General features: G+C 39.1%; 1 protein-coding gene across 2 annotated transcripts in view; it reads right to left on the bottom strand.

The window, feature by feature from the left end:
- The window catches only part of LOC149775148 (uncharacterized), a 57,649-nt gene extending 42,844 nt beyond the window's left edge, over nucleotides 1–14,805 (bottom strand). The window contains exon 1 of one of the 2 annotated variants that reach the window (XM_089944141.1): nucleotides 14,468–14,805. The gene's annotated coding sequence lies outside the window, so the exon portion shown is untranslated. Of the gene's footprint in view, nucleotides 1–14,201; nucleotides 14,330–14,467 lie in introns of those variants that run through there. The other variant, XM_089944140.1, reaches the window with a different exon arrangement.
- Nucleotides 14,806–18,710: the final 3,905 nt, after the last annotated feature.

Here is an 18,710-nt window from a genome sequence, read left to right as displayed (position 1 = left end):
AAACAGACTGAGGACGAGCAGGTTATCAAATCATACAAGACGTTGACTTCGATTGTTCACTCGATCCTATGATGAACTAAATCTATCAGTAACAGATCGACTATCTTATTTTAATCTATTTGCGTTTTCTTTGTATTTCGGTTAAAGTTAAGTTTCTAAAAGCAGAGTACATTCCTGATGTAATGAATTTTCAGTGTTTGTATGTAATTGATTAAATTGTTTGTTTACATGTACGGGGGCTCGTGTTGGTTTGTTCTATATACCTGCTCAGATCTCTATCTATTCCACCTGTAAGTTTCACCACTTATATTTATATTTACTCGAACCGGGCAATAACATCGAGGGCGGTCAACCCCTAGATAACGAAAACCAAATACGGAGGGACATTCACTTCCCCCGTGTAACAATTTGGGAGCTTTCGTCCGGGATATCAGAACATTTTCATTCGAGTAAAAGAGTCTGAGCAAATATAGAACAAAATCAGTATCAAGATAGTGATAATTCCATTATTACTATAAGAAATAATGATCAGAGTGAATCGAGTCATTGTCTGCTATTTTGTTTATACATATATATATTGTGCATGCTAATTTCTTGCCATTTCTTTACATATTGTGATGAGAATATTGTAAGAATTGAGACACATACCTTTGCTATCAAGTCGTATTCTAAATTTGTGGGGTAAAGTGGAAAATTTCCTTTGTATTCTCTTGTGAGAAGAGATATTTAGGCAAATCCTGCAGTAATAAATTACGCCTTGTTAGTGGTTAAGCACTGCACTAATTTGGGGAGGCATTCCAGCTGCGTACTGCCCGTTTATTTATTGATTGATTGGTTCAGGGACCGTCTGGTTAACTGAGTCAGGCATATGATAAATACGTGAGGGGCTATTTTCAAATAGGGCAGTAAAACTTAAGTTATAGGTAAAAGACTTAATTCTTGTGTCACCTTACAAGTAGACCAGGATGGCGACAGACAGACAATTAGTTAGGGAATTTAAGTCAATAGGAAGAGAGGAATTAGGTTACGATGGAACTCAGCTGAATTTGTCGAACGAAGTGTTAGGGAACACAAGGAGCAATTAGCCGTGGAACGAGAGAAAGACAGACAAGCAGCTGAGCGTGAGCGAGAGCTCGAATTAGCCAGATTGCAGGCCGAGTAAAGGGAACAAGAGAAAGACAGACAAGCAGCCGAGCGTGAGCGAGAGCCCGAACTAGCCAGATTACAGGCCGAGGAGAAATCTAAAGAACACAAACATATGTTAGCCATGGAGAGACTGAGGATCGAAGCCGAGTTCAGGAGGGGTGAAGATCGGAACGAACGTCCAGGGCCCACAAGTAGACGATCTGAAGACAGACAACCAATACAGATCACCATGCCCATGTTCAATGACAAGGACGAAATTGTTGACAACTTTTTGACACAGTTCGAAAAGTTGGCACTGGTTCATCAGCTACCCAGAGACCAGTGGGCTATCAATGTTTCAGCATTCTTACACGGAGCCGCGAAAGACGTCTACCACAATATGACACCGGAGGAGATAGACGACTACGACGCTCTGAAGAAAGCGCTACTACAGCACTATAAGCTGTCGGCAGAAACGTTCCGGAAACTCTTTAGAGAATCGTCGAAAAAAGCTACCAAAACGCACGTGCAATTCCATAGCGGAGTACGCGTAATTTTTGATAAATGGATGAAAATGTCTGGCACCACACTAACGTATGAAGGCATACGCGAAGAAGTTTTGAAAGAGCACGTCTTAAGTACGTACAGGAAGGATTTAATAGCATTTTTAGCGGAGCGCGAGTTCTCGACGTTGGATGATATAAGCATGATGGTTGAGCGCTATGAGAGCGCGCACTCACATCCAACCACCTGGGGTGGCAGGGATCGACCTGGAATCGGCGAGCATAGAAAGACCACTGAGGTGGCACCCCAAAGACGGAATGGACAGAATGGTGGGAGGCCAGGGGCCGGAAATCTCAGCCGAGAACATTTCCGTGGGTCGGGGAAGACTCAGGGGGTAGAGAAATATGCCACGGGGAGGAAAGGTGAGCCGGTGTGTTACGGCTGCAACAGACCAGGCCATGTCGTTAAGGACTGTAGGAAGTATCGTCCAACAACGATGAATTCGGTAACTCCGAATACTGTTAACAGACAAGAAACAGTGGAGCTGACTAATACAGCAGTAGCTACGGTTAACGGTGAGAGGGCAACCGTACTGTATGATACTGGCTGCGTTATCCTGCCTTGGTGGATAGTAAGTATGTCAAGCCTAGGGATTATACAGGTGAGACGGTTGAAGTCCAGTTTGCTAACCGGACGAAGGATTCGCTTTCGGTCGTTAGCATTGATCTTGATTCGCCGTATGTAAAGGGGCGAATTCAAGCAGCGTGTTTGTCGGGACTGTCTCATGATGGAATATTAGGGTGTAGGCATGTGTTGCCGCAACCTAACCCTATGACGTGTACACCTGTATACGTCGGGTCTGTTGAGACGAGGGCTATAAAGCGAAGGTCAGGGTCAAAGCCGCTACGACCCACGACTTTGCCCATAGACAATTTGCTACCTGGCGAGTTGAGGAAACTTCAAGAGGAAGATTTGTCTCTCAACAAGGTACACAGGTATGCAAAAGATGGGTCTATACGGAGAATGCCAGACGGCGAGGTAAAGTTCGCGATGAAACGCGGCATTTTGTATCGGTACGCCAAGAAAGGGACCAATACGTTCAAGCAAGTTGTTGTGCCCAGAGCGAAGCGAGCAGAAGTGCTTAGGCTGGCATATGAGGGTCTACTTGGAAGCCACATGGGCGTGGCGAAGACCAGAGATAGGTTAGTGAGGGAGTTCTACTGGCCAGGTGTGTATGGGGATGTTCGGAGGTATTGTTTGTCGTGTGACAAGTGTCAGCGGGTGGCACCCAAGACCTCCCATCGCCCGGTGCCACTAGGAACCACCCCACTGATTGACGAACCTTTCTCGAGGGATGCGATGGACTTGGTAGGTCCAATAAAGCCGGCGGCAGAAAGCGGTAATCGATATATATTAACGATAGTAAATTACGCCACTCGGTACCCAGAGGCAGTGGCCTTGAAGAACATTGACTCAGTCACGGTGGCTGAGGCCTTGTTAGGAGTTTGGTCTAGAGTTGGTGTCCCTGAGGAGATAATGACTGACCAGGGGACGCAGTTCATGAGCCAGGTGATGGAAGAAGTAAATAGATTACTATCTATTAGACATCTGACGACTACCCCGTATCACCAGCAGTGTAATGGTTTGGTGGAGCATTTCAATGGGACATTGAAACAGGCTCTGAAGAAGCTATGTGAAGGTCGACCTAGGGATTGGGATCGATACCTTCCCACGATACTGTTTGCGTATCGAGAAGTGCCACAGGCAAGAGTGGGTTTTTCACCTTTTGAATTAGTATATGGAAGGACAGTCAGGGGACCCATGGCTGTGTTAAAACAATTATGGACGGATGAGAAAGCATCGGAGGAATTGCGAACAACATACCAATATGTTGTTGATCTCCGCAACAAGCTGGAAGAGGTTTCGAAATTGGCTCAGGAGAATCTCTGTGACGCAAGGGGACGTCAGGCCAAATATTACAACAAAAGGACAAAGGAACGTCACTTCGAGGTGGGTGACAAGGTGTTGTTGTTGCTACCGTTAGAACACAACAAACTTCAAGTCTCATGGAGGGGACCATTCATGGTAACGGAGAGAAAAGGTGGACAGAACTACCGTATCCGGGTAGGAGACAAGGAGAAGTTGTACCACGTAAATCTCCTGAAACGTTACCGTGAAAGAGAAACACCCACAGAGTTTGTGGTAGCTACAGTTGTAACAGAAGAAGTCGACGACAACGGAGGAGAGGCGGAAGTACTCCCTAGTTGTCCTTTGACGAGGGAAGAAACCTATGTCGACGTTGTGCTTGACGGGACGTTAACGTCAGAGCAACGTAAGGAAGTGGAGTCATTACTCCAAGATTATTCAAGCGTCTTGACAGAACGACCTGGCAAGACGGAGTTAGAGGAGTTCACCATGAAATTACTGGATGAGAAACCAGTGAAGTTAAAGCCATATCCGCTACCCTATGCAAAATTAGAAACTGTCCGAAATGAAATTCAAACTAGGATAGACATGTGAGTTATAATGACTGACTTAACTCGAAAAAAAGCTCCGACTAAAGTTGTATGGACAGACGCATGTGAATGAGCATTTCAGACGTTAAAGGACAGACTGACGTCAGATGCAGTAGTGAAATTGTCTGATGTGACCCGAGATTTTGTCTTACGTACCGACGCGTGTGATAGAGGTTTAGGGGCAGTGTTATTACAAGAGCATGACGGAAGCTTATTCCCAGTTGCTTACAGTAGCAGGAAATTGTCGACTGCAGAACGTAATTATTCAGTATCTGAGAAAGAATGCTTGGTGATTATCTTTGGGATAACTAAATTTCAACGTTACTTGTATGGACGAAAATTTATTTTGGAAACTGACCACCAACCACTAGCTTATTTAGCTCAAGCTAAGTTGACAAATGGACGACTAATGAGATGGTCATTATTTCTACAGCAGTACCAAGTCCAGGTACGATACATTAAAGGCAGCGAGAATGTAGGAGCTGACTGCTTAAGTAGACTAGGGACGACTGAGGTGAAGGGTTCACCTGAGGTCGTGTAACTGAATATGATTAGATCTCCAAAAGTTTGGAGAGCAAAATCCCTGATTTTACTCTTCAAAGAGGGGCCTATGTGAAGTGGCAAATTTTATGTCGATCTAACAAGAATACATTAGCTGAGACCAGACAACCATTAATTAGATTTATGGAGACAAGTGCGTATCATATCGCCATACTACCGTGTACGGTAATGTCCTTTAGAGGGAGAATTCTGTTCCTAATTAAACATTTGTTTATACAGCAGCCAGGCGGACAATTTAGGACAAGGAAAACTTCATTTTCATGGTAAAGTTGTCACAATTGAGAGAATGCAGAAACTCTGTTACTCAAACTACCAGGGTCAAGTTGACCCTGACTTTGGCACCTCTGGAAAAAGGGCGGCAGAGATATTTGATTCTGATTGGTACGTTAAATGAGAGGGTGTGTTCCAACACAAAATTTCATAGGTTTTAATATTGCTCGCATCGAATTTTAATCAGTCTAAGCTTTTCCTACTAGAGGAGACCCAAAGGTTACGACTCCGGGAATTTGCAAGAAATTTCCGTAAAACTGTTGTCCAAAAAGGGGACGATTGTCGAAAGGAACCGACGAACTAATTTACCGATTAGAGGGAGAAATGTTGACAGCAAAGGTAGTGTGACAATTCCATGTAATTTGTTGATGCCATATATAATGCTTTGCTGAAGTTATTTATTTGTATCTGCATGAATCTTTTTTCTACATTCGTGTAATAATTTGCTTTATGAAGTATAACTGTGTTGAGTTTATGCATAGGAAGTTGTACATTAATCTTCTTTAGATAAGTTTGACGAATTGTTTGAATTTGTCGTCTTGTTGCATAAGAATTATGTTCTAAGAATTTAATGCATTACATTAGTTAATATGATTACAAGAATCCGTGTGAATTTGCCGAATTTAGAAGATTTCACGTATGATTAAGAATAAGTGTGTATTGACGGAAATGATCTAGTAATTGATTGACGTGATGTATCCTATTTATTCGCTGTGTATGTGGTAATGTGTAAGGTCAAGGCGTAACGAATTAGCCATTTGACTAACTAGGGTCATTATAGGACATGTGGAGTCGATTGATAACCTTAGTGTCTGTTTAGCACTGATAGTGAAATCTGATAACGAGGGAGAATAATGAAGAATTAACCATTTCATAAATAACGGGAAATTTAGGTTGTCTCTATTTATATTTATTTAAAAGGGAGAAAATAGCTCCAGAGACGTATGAACGAATGAGGTGATGTTATTCTGAGACCTATACGGAGAAGCATAGAGAAGAGTGCAGTGAGACATATAATCCTGTGACGCAACCCTACGACGTATTAATTTCTGAAGAAGTATTTTGAGAGTGTCCTGAGACGGGTGGTAGAAAGTATCATCTTGAGATCCAAGGGTCTGAACAGCGACAGAGGAAGCAAAACAGACTGAGGACGAGCAGGTTATCAAATCGTACAAGACGTTGACTTCGATTGTTCACTCAATCCTATGATGAACTAAATCTATCAGTAACAGATCGACTATCTTATTTTAATCTATTTGCGTTTTCTTTGTATTTCGGTGAAAGTTAAGTTTCTAAAAGCAGAGTGCATTCCTGATGTAATGAATTTTCAAAGTGTTTGTATGTAACACTGGACAACAAATTTTTACAAAAGTCATGTTACTGAAATAAAATTAGTCAATTCTTATCAATTTTTATGTGCTGAACACGAATATGACAGTCAAATTGCAAAATTGGCTCTAGTTTTTTTGTAATCTGCAAGAAATTAATGTTTACATAACGAAATGCATTCCAATAGTAAAAGGTCAACTGTAATAGCCTACCTATAAAAAATCAAGTCATTGACTACATCTTAGATTTCTTCGCCTGTCTCTTGTACAGCTGTTCGGGAGCATCTCTGAGGAGTGTCCAGCAGTAGTCAGCCAGCATTGTAGTGGACCATTTTCCCTGGTATCTTTGTTCCATTGTTGCGATATCTTGATGAAAACGTTCGCCGTGTTCATCACTAACAATACCACAGTTGCTAGGAAAGAAATCCAAATGGGAATGAAGGAAGTGAATCTTTAGAGACATATTGCAGCCAAGTTTCTTATACTTCATCAACATGTCTTCTACTAGTTCCTTATAGTTTTCTGCCCTAACATTTCCGAGGAAGTTTGTAGAAACTAGGCGAAAAGCATTCCATGCTTGTTTCGCGTCACCTTCCAGCAAGTTGTTGAACCGGTCATCTTTGAAAAGCTCTCGAATCTGAGGACCCACAAAAACTCCCTCTTTAATCTTTGTTTCGCTGAGTCGAGGGAATTTTTCATGCAGGTATCGGAATGCTGGCAAAGTCCGGTCAATGGCTTTCACGAAGTTCTTCATCAAACCTAGTTTGATGTGAAGGGGTGGTAGCAAGATTTTCTGAGCCTCAACCAGAGCTGGGTGTTGGATATTCTTCTCTCCAATGGCTACATTCTGCCTGTGAGTCCATTCCTTCCTCATGTAGTGCATTTCCCTTGCTCGGCTATCCCACTCGCATAAGAAACACATGTATTTTGTATATCCTTGCTGCAGTCCCATTAAAAGGGCAACTACCTTCAAATCACCACAGAGGTGCCAGCTGTACTTGTTATACTCAATGGAATTCAGTAGCTGCCTTAAGTTATCGTATGTCTCTTTCATGTGGACAGCATACGCTACTGGAATAGATGGAAGAATGTTTCCATTGTGCAAAAGCACAGCCTTGAGACTCAGTTTCGAAGAGTCCACAAATAGTCTCCATTCTTGTGGGTCATGAGTGATTTTTAAAGCATTCATGAGGCCCTCAATATCGGAACAGAATATCAGATTACTTTCCTTTCTGAAGAAAGGCTCCAATTGCTGGTGGCGCTTTCGATATGCAGTAATTGTGACATCTTCTTCTAGAAGATTCCATTGTTGGAGTCTTGATCCTAGCAATTCTGCCTTGTTCTTTGATAAGTCCAAATCACGAATCAGGTCATTTAGTTCTTCCTGTGTTATTCTGTGTGGGGTTGATGATGCACCACAGTGAAAATCTGGATCACTGCATGCTGATGGACCAGGAGAAGAACAGGTCGACTCACCTTTGTCTTCGTCAGATGAATCAAGAGAATATTCTGCTGGAGGTTCTGGAATAGGAAGTCCCTCACCATGTGGAACTGGTCTCAATGCAGACGGAATGTTTGGGTAGACTATTCTCGACTTCTTTCGCTTCGTTATTCCGCCGGAAAGAGGAGGAACCAAGCAGAAGTAACAGTCATTTAGGTGGTTGCTTGGCTCTCTCCACACCATTGGGACTGCAAACGGCATTGATGACCTTTTGCAATTCAACCACTGTGAAAGCTGTGTTGTACATGTAGCACAGCATATATGCGGAGCCCAAGGCTTGTCTTGGTCACCAACCTTGCATCCGAAGTAAAGATGATATGCCTTCTTCACTTGAGAATTGATACTTTTCTTCTGGTTGGCAAATGTCACTTCCCCACAAATATAGCAAAAATTGTCCGCGGTATTAACACACTTTCGAGGCATTACTGTTCTTTATTGTACGTAAATGGATAAAATAATAAGTTTTATGTAACAGTAGCTTGAACTGTCTCGCACAACGTCTAAAATATTTTAAATGCTGAACCTATCTGATTGGGCTTTATATAGTACACTGCTTACGTCAGCTTCAGCAGCCGCCTGGCATTAGTATAATAGGCCTACACATGTATAGTACACTGCTGACGTCAACTTACTTCAGCAGCCGCATGGCATTAGTATTGCATTGCATCAGAAAATGATGCAATCAACTGTGGATGATGTGAGCATGATGGTATTATGCAATGTTACATCATTATTCCGGATGTTGCTGCAGTCCTACTGGAGAAATTTACACAGTGAAACATAGAAAATGAGGTATATGAATATCTTCAAAACGAGAGCCAATACAAATTTTTCACGGTTATATTCGTGTTCGGCACACCAAAATACTACAGATTAGGGCCTTTTCAAGTCAGTAATGATTTCACTGTTGACCAGTGTAATTGATTAAATTGTTTGTTTACATGTACGGGGGCTCGTGTTGGTTTGTTCTATATACCTGCTCAGATCTCTATCTATTCCACCTGTAAGTTTCACCACTTATATTTATATTTACTCGAACCGGGCAATAACATTGAGGGCGGTCAACCCCTAGATAACGAAAACCAAATACGGAGGGACATTCACTTCCCCCATGTAACAGGGGATATATACTGAATTTGCTTGTAAGTATGAGAACTACCATAATTACAGTAATAGTTGTATGCATTTCCACTAGTGTGTGAGATGGCAACAACTGCAAAGTAAGAGTGTGATATAAATGAAGAAAATTTAAAACTGCAAACTAATCAGCTATATGAGCATTTGCATACCATAAAATGCCCTTCTTTTAGTTCTATTGGATGTGACACGAATTTTAAACTAAGTATAGTGCATCATGCTTGTTAACAGTGAATATGTCTACATGTAAATAACTGTGTGCTTTTCTATAGTGGATTCTACGGTGTCTTGAATAAGCCATGCATTATAGGAAAAGAGTTGGGTTTTTTTTTTGTACAATTAGTTATACACATATTAGTTGTCATTTAGTGACATTTTGCTGTATTTGTGATAAATAGTTACTTATGTCGTTTTATGTATGATATTTGAAAACTGGACAAATCAATTTTTTTAGCTGTACAGTGTAAACATTTGCAAAGACATGCGTTGCTTTAGAAAGCAGGACACAATTAGGAAGTTTAATGTGGCTGGTGGCAGGTGGTCTACATAAAGGAGTTGTATTAGACCAAAGTCTTACATATGGTACATTTCGCCTAGAGCCCATTAAAAGGATACCAAGAAAGTGGTTAAGTTTTAAATCCAATATTCATTAATTAATAAAGTACAGAAAAGTTAATTACTAATTGCGGTAGAATAGACAGATGTACATCTTGTAAAGAAGGGCATAGGGAGAGACCTAAAATATTCCAAACTGTTAATGGGAGGGGAGATCATCAAAATAATTGGGACTAAAAACTATTATTATTACAGGGTAAATACCATTAATTTTTTTTAAAAAAAAAAACATTCTAGACCTTTCTAGATCAAACAAAAAAAGTATTCAGAAATCAAAAAGAAAACTGAATCTGCACAATAAAACTTCTGACAAATGCAAAACAGGAGTCATGTTACTGGTTTCTAAGATGGCTGAAACAATTGACTCTAAATGGCTTTACACTGCATGAAAACCTGTGGACAAAAATGGGATGGAATTTTTGGAAATTATATCTTATTCTTTCACACACTCACTGCTAAATGTTGCAGGATTCTTTACCAAGAGACATGGAACATCACTATTATTATCATTTGAAACCAGAGTAGTGTCCCTCACCCACCTGTGCAGAACCAATAGCCCTTAACATCTTACATTTTAGGACTAAGTGATTGATGGCTGATTGGACCATGGCTGATTCAGACCAAATTACACGATGATTTGGCATAAATGCAGGGCCAATTCTGATCAATTTAACTACTGAAAGAAAAACAATGGAATGCGCATACCCAGTTTATTTTAATAATTATTACCATTTTCACAAGCATAATAAGAGAATGCAAACATGATTTCAAGCTTGCATCAGATAGTTATTAACAAATTTCTACCCAAAATAAAACAGCTATCACAGTTCTTTTTTAAAACAAAAATAACTTTCCAATGTTCAATAAAGAAAATATCAAGTTAAATTTTTATAAATCAGACCAGTATTTACACTATCAAATAGTAATGCATATATATTAATCCAACTTATTTATTTACTGTCTCATGCACATCATGCTTTCTTTGCATTTTATTTACGAAAAGAAAAATATTTGTATAAAGAGTGATTGAAGAGTAAAATGATAGTGTGACATACTTCACTGTTATCATTAAATTTCATCAACTGTTATCATTAAATACTTGTCTTTTGTTTTTGAGTAAAGTCTCGAACCAGTAAACCAGATTATTTTCATCTTAACCTTTGAAACTTTTGAAAAGGCCATCAAAAATTAGGTGTGTTTCCATAGAAATAGTTTTTTTAAATTTAAAAACATATATATATAATGTACTAAGCACTTCAAGCACTTGGCAAACCTGGCTTAATTAGATGTACAATCAATTTTTATGATTTTTTTTGTTTTGTTTTTATACTGGAAACATGCATATTTTTGTTGCCAAATACTTAATTTAAAGCACTCTGAATTCATTAAATATTGATTTCTGAATTTATATTTGTGAATACATACTTGCCATGTAACAAATGGACACAAAGTTATTTAAAGTCAGCATTACAGTTTGTGTTCTGGAATGGTATAAAAATTGGTAAATTGGCAAATGACCTCAAAAGTGCTTTAATTAAAGTGACATTGGTCAAACTGGTTTTACCAATTCATGGGCAGCTGATCTCAACTGTAGTGTTTGACGTTAAATTAATCAAAGATGCCATGATTAAACAAAGTAATAAATAAACAGTGATAATTAAAGTAAAGATGATATCCAAGTGCAAATTTAGGAGATATCAGCATAAACAGATGACTCAGAGGAAGTTCCTGGGATGACTGATTGCCTTGTAGAAGTCCTATGCAGAAAAACAGACCTCCACCATTCAGCTACTGAATGGACAATGTCAGCTTCTCCATTGGTATATTAAATAAATAAACTTAATTTAAATATCAAAATGCTATTTTTATATCTTACCCCTTGCACAGTATCCACTTTCAATAATGAAATGCATACATTTAAATATTATATTATAAATTCAGAAAATGAAAATTACATTTCTCTTTGTTTTTATACACAGGGTTTGTTCCAAATTAGTTTTTAATAAAACATAATTCTACACTTTTAAAAAGGCAGTAACATGTTCAGACCAGTATATATCAATGACAAAGAGGAACTAAAACATCTGCATACTTAGACATATATATATATATATATATATATATATATATATATATATATATATATATATGGCTTAAAAGAAACATTTGTGGGGCAGAGTTGTATAAAGCACTTGCCTTTACCAATTATTGCCATCTAACCTCTGTCTGCATGGGTTCAAGTCTCTGGCTCAGTCAATGTGGGTATGTGACAAAGCTGCCATTAGCTTCCATTGGGTTTGTGGTTTTTACTGGGATATTCCCAGGTTCTTCATCCACCAGTTACACCAGCTTTGCTAGCCAAAATTCCGATGTGTCAACCTTTGGTGGGTTGTTCAGATATTTCAGAGCTTTTTCCTAGCAACATCTATTGGATATAATGAGTTGTCTCCCTCAGCACGTAATTGCCAACTAACCGATAGCATGTAACAGCGGTGTATTATATGTTGGCTGAAAATGGTGGCAGCAAGTGAACACAAAAGAATACTTTGTAAGCTTAACATCCAAAGTATGAATATGTGCCACAGAGAAGCTATTATAGGTGAACTTCAGGAAAAGGATATGTTTGTACAAACACAGACTGGCAGTGGAAAATTGCTTACTGATGTGTCCATTCCAGTTGTGTGGTCCTCTTATCTATATCTTGTAGGAACAGTGTTCAAATTTGAACAACTTCATTTTGATTGGTGGAAATTCACAGACCCAAAGCAACAAAATATCTGAATGATCTGCCAAGGTGTAAAAATGGTTAACACATCAGAACCGGGACTAGCAAAGATGAAGTTATACAGGCTGCCACATATGGCCTATCTTGCACTGAGAAACTACGTTAACTCAAAATCAAATAAAGTCAGAGAAAGAGTGATAAAACATGTTTCAGCTTTCAACAGGGGAAACACAACCATTTTTGTTACACTATCATTTTCATTTTAATTATTAAGAAGTCCACATGATTATCAGAATATACACATATAATACCATACTGAATTAAACCTAAAAATGTACACGACCCCGATTTAATTTTTTAGTGGATATGGGTTATTTAGCATTAACAGTCTATATAGTACAATCCACAAGATAAATATTATTTTCTAAATACATCAAACAGAAGCATTAACATACTCAGACCAATATGTACAATGCTGTCAAGCATTTCTGCACACCTAAGGTTTCTGTTCACCAGTACTGAGGAAAAACACATACCAAATTTGACCGATTGATGAAAATAAAATACTGAAATGCTTACCTTTTGAAAAGAGGCAATTGTCACCAGAATATTCTGTTCAAAATAATATTAATTTTGGACACAACAGATACCACCCCAGTGTTTTCTTGACTCATGATATTTTGGCCTATTCTGCACATAGCTTTGAAAAGATATAATGTTTATGAATTGGGCTAAGGAAATGAAATACATTACTTTGGACTTTTTTCTGTCAGCATTTTGGTCGAGTAATTAGGTCAGGTTTATAGCTGGTTTTACAAAATTCAATGCAACAATGCCAATAAATGGCAAGAGCTATTAAGCAAAATAAACTGACCTTGTAACAAAATTAGTGAAGTTCAACCTTTTATAAAATAAATATGCTTTTATGTTGAAGAGAACCAACATTGAATATGATGTAATGTGTTAACAATGTCTCGTGTACGGAGAAAAGAAATTACTAAAGAATTTAGAAACAGACTAAATGGCAGGTAATTTCTTGAGAATCCGATTCTAGCGGCAAGTTGACATTTTTGATAGCAGACGATCTTGTACATATTATTTATTGCAAAATTGTAAACTTGAATTAAAATGCAGTATTGTTTTAAGGTATACATGTCCATCTTGTATATATTGTATTTATTTGTATAATTCTGAAAGATACAAAGTAAATAGGATTTTCTGGGTTACAAGTTCAAAAAGGTTATGGAGTGGGTCTTCATGTTGACAATTAGAAATCGCATTATCATGTGCATCCAGGGTAGAAAAGTGGGATATTTTTCTAAACTTTATGAGTATCACTTCCTTAATAAAAAGGACGATCGTTCTTTCTCGATACAAACTGGATATTCGACCAAAAACAACACGTGATCCAATGTTTATAGGAATGTCGTATCATTTATCAGATCAGAAGTACCCGACGCGCAGAATTAGCCGACAAGGTGGTATAGAAAACATAAATTCACAGCATGAGCCCTGCTTTCATGGTGTTTGTCAGTGTTAGTAATTTTATTATTTCTCAATAAAATAAACTATTACAATTGCAGCCTTAGAAATATTGCACATTCATGATCAAGTCTTAAGTTATTTCCATTTCATTTTGTGTAACATCGGGGTTTTGTTTGAAATGCTCGACGTTATCTGGAAAATAGTGAGAAATATAATATTACAAAAAATGTAAATGTCACATTAAAATCCCAGACGAAACTTTATTATGCAATATTTATTATTTAACATTTGGGGCCCAATCAGCTGTTAATCTGGGCCGAATTACCCCGTAATCTGGGCCGAATCAGCCATGGGCCGAATCAGCCTGTTACCGATGCTTGGACCTTAAATTCTCATATCAAATGACTCGAAAACCTATCGTTATTTAAACTTACCGGTTCCCTTCCGTCAAAATTAAGAATCAGTACTGATAACATACACGTGTTTGTCACGAACAGCTGTGCTACACTGTCTGTAAATTATTGATCGCTTGTCAGCTCAGTTACCTTGAATGTCGAGGTCAACGGTGACGAAACTATTTTTTGACCGGTGTAAACCATCTATTTTCCCACGGGTAATAATATTAATATTAATAATACTAATAGCTAATTAAATAAAAAATAAATAGATAAATAATAAATGTTTAGTTGTAATACAATACCAGATCCCAAAATAGGTGCAATATTAGCATGCGGTACATTATAGACAGGAGCATGCCTGACCTTCACAGCATGTCCTTATTCAACCTGAATTCCAAGATGACCATGACATCGCTGCTTTTTGTTGTTGGCTTTGTGGAGGGTTTTTTTTTTTTTTTTTTTTTCTGCGAGCAAGTGAGTGGTTTATTAGGCCAATTTGTGCTCTAAGCTGTCTGCGTGCTATTTTTCTGACATTTATGACACTCGTGATTCTATGCTGCATCAACAGTTTTCCTCCGTTCGAAATCTGTAATTCCAGCACGGACGAGATTCCGCCAGAACTCAGGGTCATTGTTAAAGTGTTTTAAGGATGACTTGAGTGAATCTTAAAAAATGTTTCAACGACCACCCTGATATCACTTTCCCTCCATCAGCTCTCCGTATAAGATCTGCTTTGATAGTCACTCTTCTGACTTCCTGGTGACGTGGCCTGCCCATCTCATCCGTGATTTCATAAGTAGAGTGAGGATGATTGGAATGCATGCTAGTTTTAGACGAACGATTTGTCCCCCCCCCCCTTCCCATTCTATACATTACTGTAATGTCATAAAAATGTGGATAACAGCTTGTTGGTTTAGCCTGTTTGTGTAATAACAACCTCAGCATCTGGAACCCTTTCTTGCCATCGTATCCTCATTAGTTTCATCAGGAAGCCCACGTGAAAAGGGTACAGCTGCAATGTATGGCCTCTTTACACCACCGACATTTCGTAGTCATACAACAGAATCGGCACCACATGACTTTGTAGACCTAATCTGCGTTCGTAGACTGATACATCTGCGCTCACACAGAAGTACACGTAGTCCGCCAAAGGCACATTTGCTCTAGCGATTCCGTCTTTGGTTTTATCATTGATGTGGACCGAACCTGACAAAGTGCTGCCGAGATATGTGAACTTGTCCACTGCCACAAGTGTTTGACTATTTACTGTTTTAGTAGGCTCTAGGTAATGCTTTCCTGGTGGAGGTTGGTGCATTACCTCTCTCTTCTTGATACTGAATTTGAAACAAGCTGAAGGGAAATGGTCAATACAATGCTGCATGTCAGACTCAGAGTTTGCATTCAGTGAACAGGCATCAGCAAATAGGAGATCACTTCCGGTGACTTCGTCTTCTCCTGCAGTCTGCTAAGACTGAGCTGCTTGCAGTCAGTCCAGTTTGTGATGTCGACCCCAGTGTCTTCGTCAAGGAAGGCATCAATAAGCATGACAGTAGTGAATAGGGATACTTTGGCGACAATGGGAATTAGCATTAAAAACCACCCTGGGACACTTTGGCGACAATGGGAAATTTAACATTACGAAAAACCCTGGGACACTTTAGCGACAATGGGAAATTAACATGGGAAATAAATCGTGGGACTGTTTAGCGACAATGAGAAATTAACATGGGAAATAAATCGTGGGACTGTTTAGCGACAAGGGGAAATTAACATGGGAAATAAATCGTGGGACTGTTTAGCGACAAGGGGAAATGGAACAGGGTCGGGACCCTATTTTAATAAGGTCCCGACTTTATGGGTCTATGGAAATGGAACAGGGAAGAGGGATAGAACACACACACACACACACACACACACACACACACACACACACACACACGACAACAGACATTTTTTTTAAAAATGGGGTAGGCAATGAAAGTCAAGGTCTTTTCGAGACCTATGAGTGGCCCTGAAAAGGGCCTTTGGTTTCATCATCATCTTCTTCTTTTATTTCCTCCACTTCTTTAGCCATCTTCTAACTTTTGCCAGTATTCCTGTCTTCTTCTTCTTTATTTCTGACTCGGGCATCCAGTCAGGATGACCTATCTCTCGGAATTTCTCCTGTATTCTTATCCAGTTATTGTTGAGTTTCTCAAAGCTTTCTTACTATTTTCTTCTTCTTTTCTTTCCTTAGTCCACTTTTCTTTGATGTTCTTTACCTCTTCCGTCATCACTTTCCTCATTACTTCTTCCGTTTTTGTCAGCTGGTCGAACCCCCATTTTACGTATCGCCACTCCGTCCAATACAATAGTTTTTCTAAGAAGCACCTGACTTCGATGACATTTTCAAGTACTTTCTTTAAACTTCCCACTCTTACGTAAGGCGGTTCAATCAATCCTCTCAATCTCTTTTCCTCTTCTTCCATCATTACTTTTCCTATCTCTTTTGCTTCCTGCAGACTATTAACACAGTCAAGACACTTTTCTAACTTAAATTCTTTCTCTATCTTTTCCATGACAAACGTAACATCTACTATCCAATAATAAATACCTATCAAATGATTCAGTAACGCTGTTGCTACCACCATTTTCCATGTCTTTATTCCGTGGAATGGGTTCTAATGTTGTTGTTGTTGTGTTGAATTATAGTGCTGTGCGCTCGCATTGAGAATGTACCACTGGTTTATGGTGCCACAGGCACCTTTTTGATTACTCCTGGGGGAAGGAATGGTGCCACTTCCTCCAGGCTTTTATGTGTTCACAGAACACTTATTGATTGGGCCGTCAGGTCGAGGTACTTTTGTGTACATATCGATCTGATTGTAAGGCCTATGTTTTTGTTTGAGTGGGATTGGACCCAGCACGCACTCAGTCATTCATCTGCATTGATTAGCGACTAGTGGGATTGGACCCGATCTAGTTCGTTTTTTAATTTATGATTCGTGTGGGTTCTAATGGCTAACACTGTTAGTCTTATAGTTAAAGCGCGGACGTGAAGGAAAACATCCCCTAAGACCCAAAACTTATATTACCTAGATCATTACTTAAAACGCGCGGACGTGAAGGAAAACATCCCTACTTTTCTCTTCTCATATTATCTACTATCCACACAAACTTACTTGATCACTTACAAAACCCAAGAATCTACTATTCACACAAACGTACGTGAGCGCTTACAAACACAAACACATACACTCACACTAGGAAAAAAGAGTCAGTGTTTATATTCACACTACTCTACATACACACATTGGCAAATCGATTACTATCTCTTTTCAAGTTTTTTGGCTAGACCTGAAAAGGGCTGTTTTTTTTTTTTTTTAAGAACTCCACTACATCTGGTTAATGATGGCACCTTCCAGGTCTGGCACCACACACACATCTTCTACTCCAATCTTTCCAGTTGACTCTCTTAGATGGGAGTGCAGAGGCTGGATGAGTAGCCTCTTTACCCCAATCTTCTGTCTCTGGGATTCGGAACACTTCTTCTTCCCTCTTTCTTTCCTCCTCCTCTTTTATTCTGTCTTCTTGTACGATGGCCTTCGCTGCCAGTTCATTTAGTATGCGCCTGGCATATTCCAGGTGCATCTGGAGTTCTAACAGTTTAGCTAGTCTGGTGTTCATTCTCTAATGTTGATCAATCAGCAAGGGTAGCTAGACTGCCGAGCGATTTTCAATTTATACGAAAAGCGCAGACGTGAAGGAAAATATCCCCTAAGACAAAACATATATTACCTAGATCATGACAAAACAAGGCGCGGACCTAAAAGAAACACTCACTCACTTTTTTACTACCCATTACTAATTTAAAAATCTTCATTAAAAAAAAAAATAATATACTATCCATATACGTAAAGCAGTCAAATCAAACCCCAAATCTACTATTTCCACACTTCAAACAACAAAAAACATTATCATAATCTACTATCCACACAAACGTACGTGAGCGCTTACAATCACACACACACTTTCTAAGCAAGATAAATAATTCATGCTTATACACTCACTTCTATTTTTTAACTTATTATAGGCAATCGATTGTTATTTCTTTTCTAGAGGTTAGGGTAGCCCTGAAAAGGGCTGTTTTTTTTTTTTTTTTTGTTTGCTATGGCAATCATTTTTAGGTTCTAAGATTGCGGCCTCCTTTGACGATAGGCTTTCTCCCAGGATAAGGTCTGCTTCTTCGGAAAGAGAAGAAGAACGCTTTGGTATCGATACGACAATCGACAAAGCCTCTGTCAGGTTCAGGTTGCTGCTGCTGCTGTTGTTGCTGTTGCTGCTCTCTCTCTGCTGTTTCTGAAGTCTGTACTTCTCTGTCCATTCTTCTTTCTCCCTGTTAATTTCTTCTCTGAAGAGCTCTTCTATCAGGTCTTCAGTGACTTTTAACATTCTTACATTCTCTATCTCTTCTGGCTTCGGTATCAGACTGTGTCCGACCCTATGCAAATTCACGTAGGCTTCTTTTAGCTTAGCTAGTCTGGAGCACATCTTCGTAGGAGGAAG

Source organism: Sinohyriopsis cumingii, chromosome 19, assembly GCF_028554795.1.
Source record: "Sinohyriopsis cumingii isolate HCF-2022 chromosome 19, ASM2855479v2, whole genome shotgun sequence".
NCBI classification, from domain to species: Eukaryota; Metazoa; Mollusca; class Bivalvia; order Unionida; family Unionidae; genus Sinohyriopsis; species Sinohyriopsis cumingii.
Note: the sequence above shows the minus strand (reverse complement) of the source record. Positions and strands in the feature narration are given on the sequence as shown.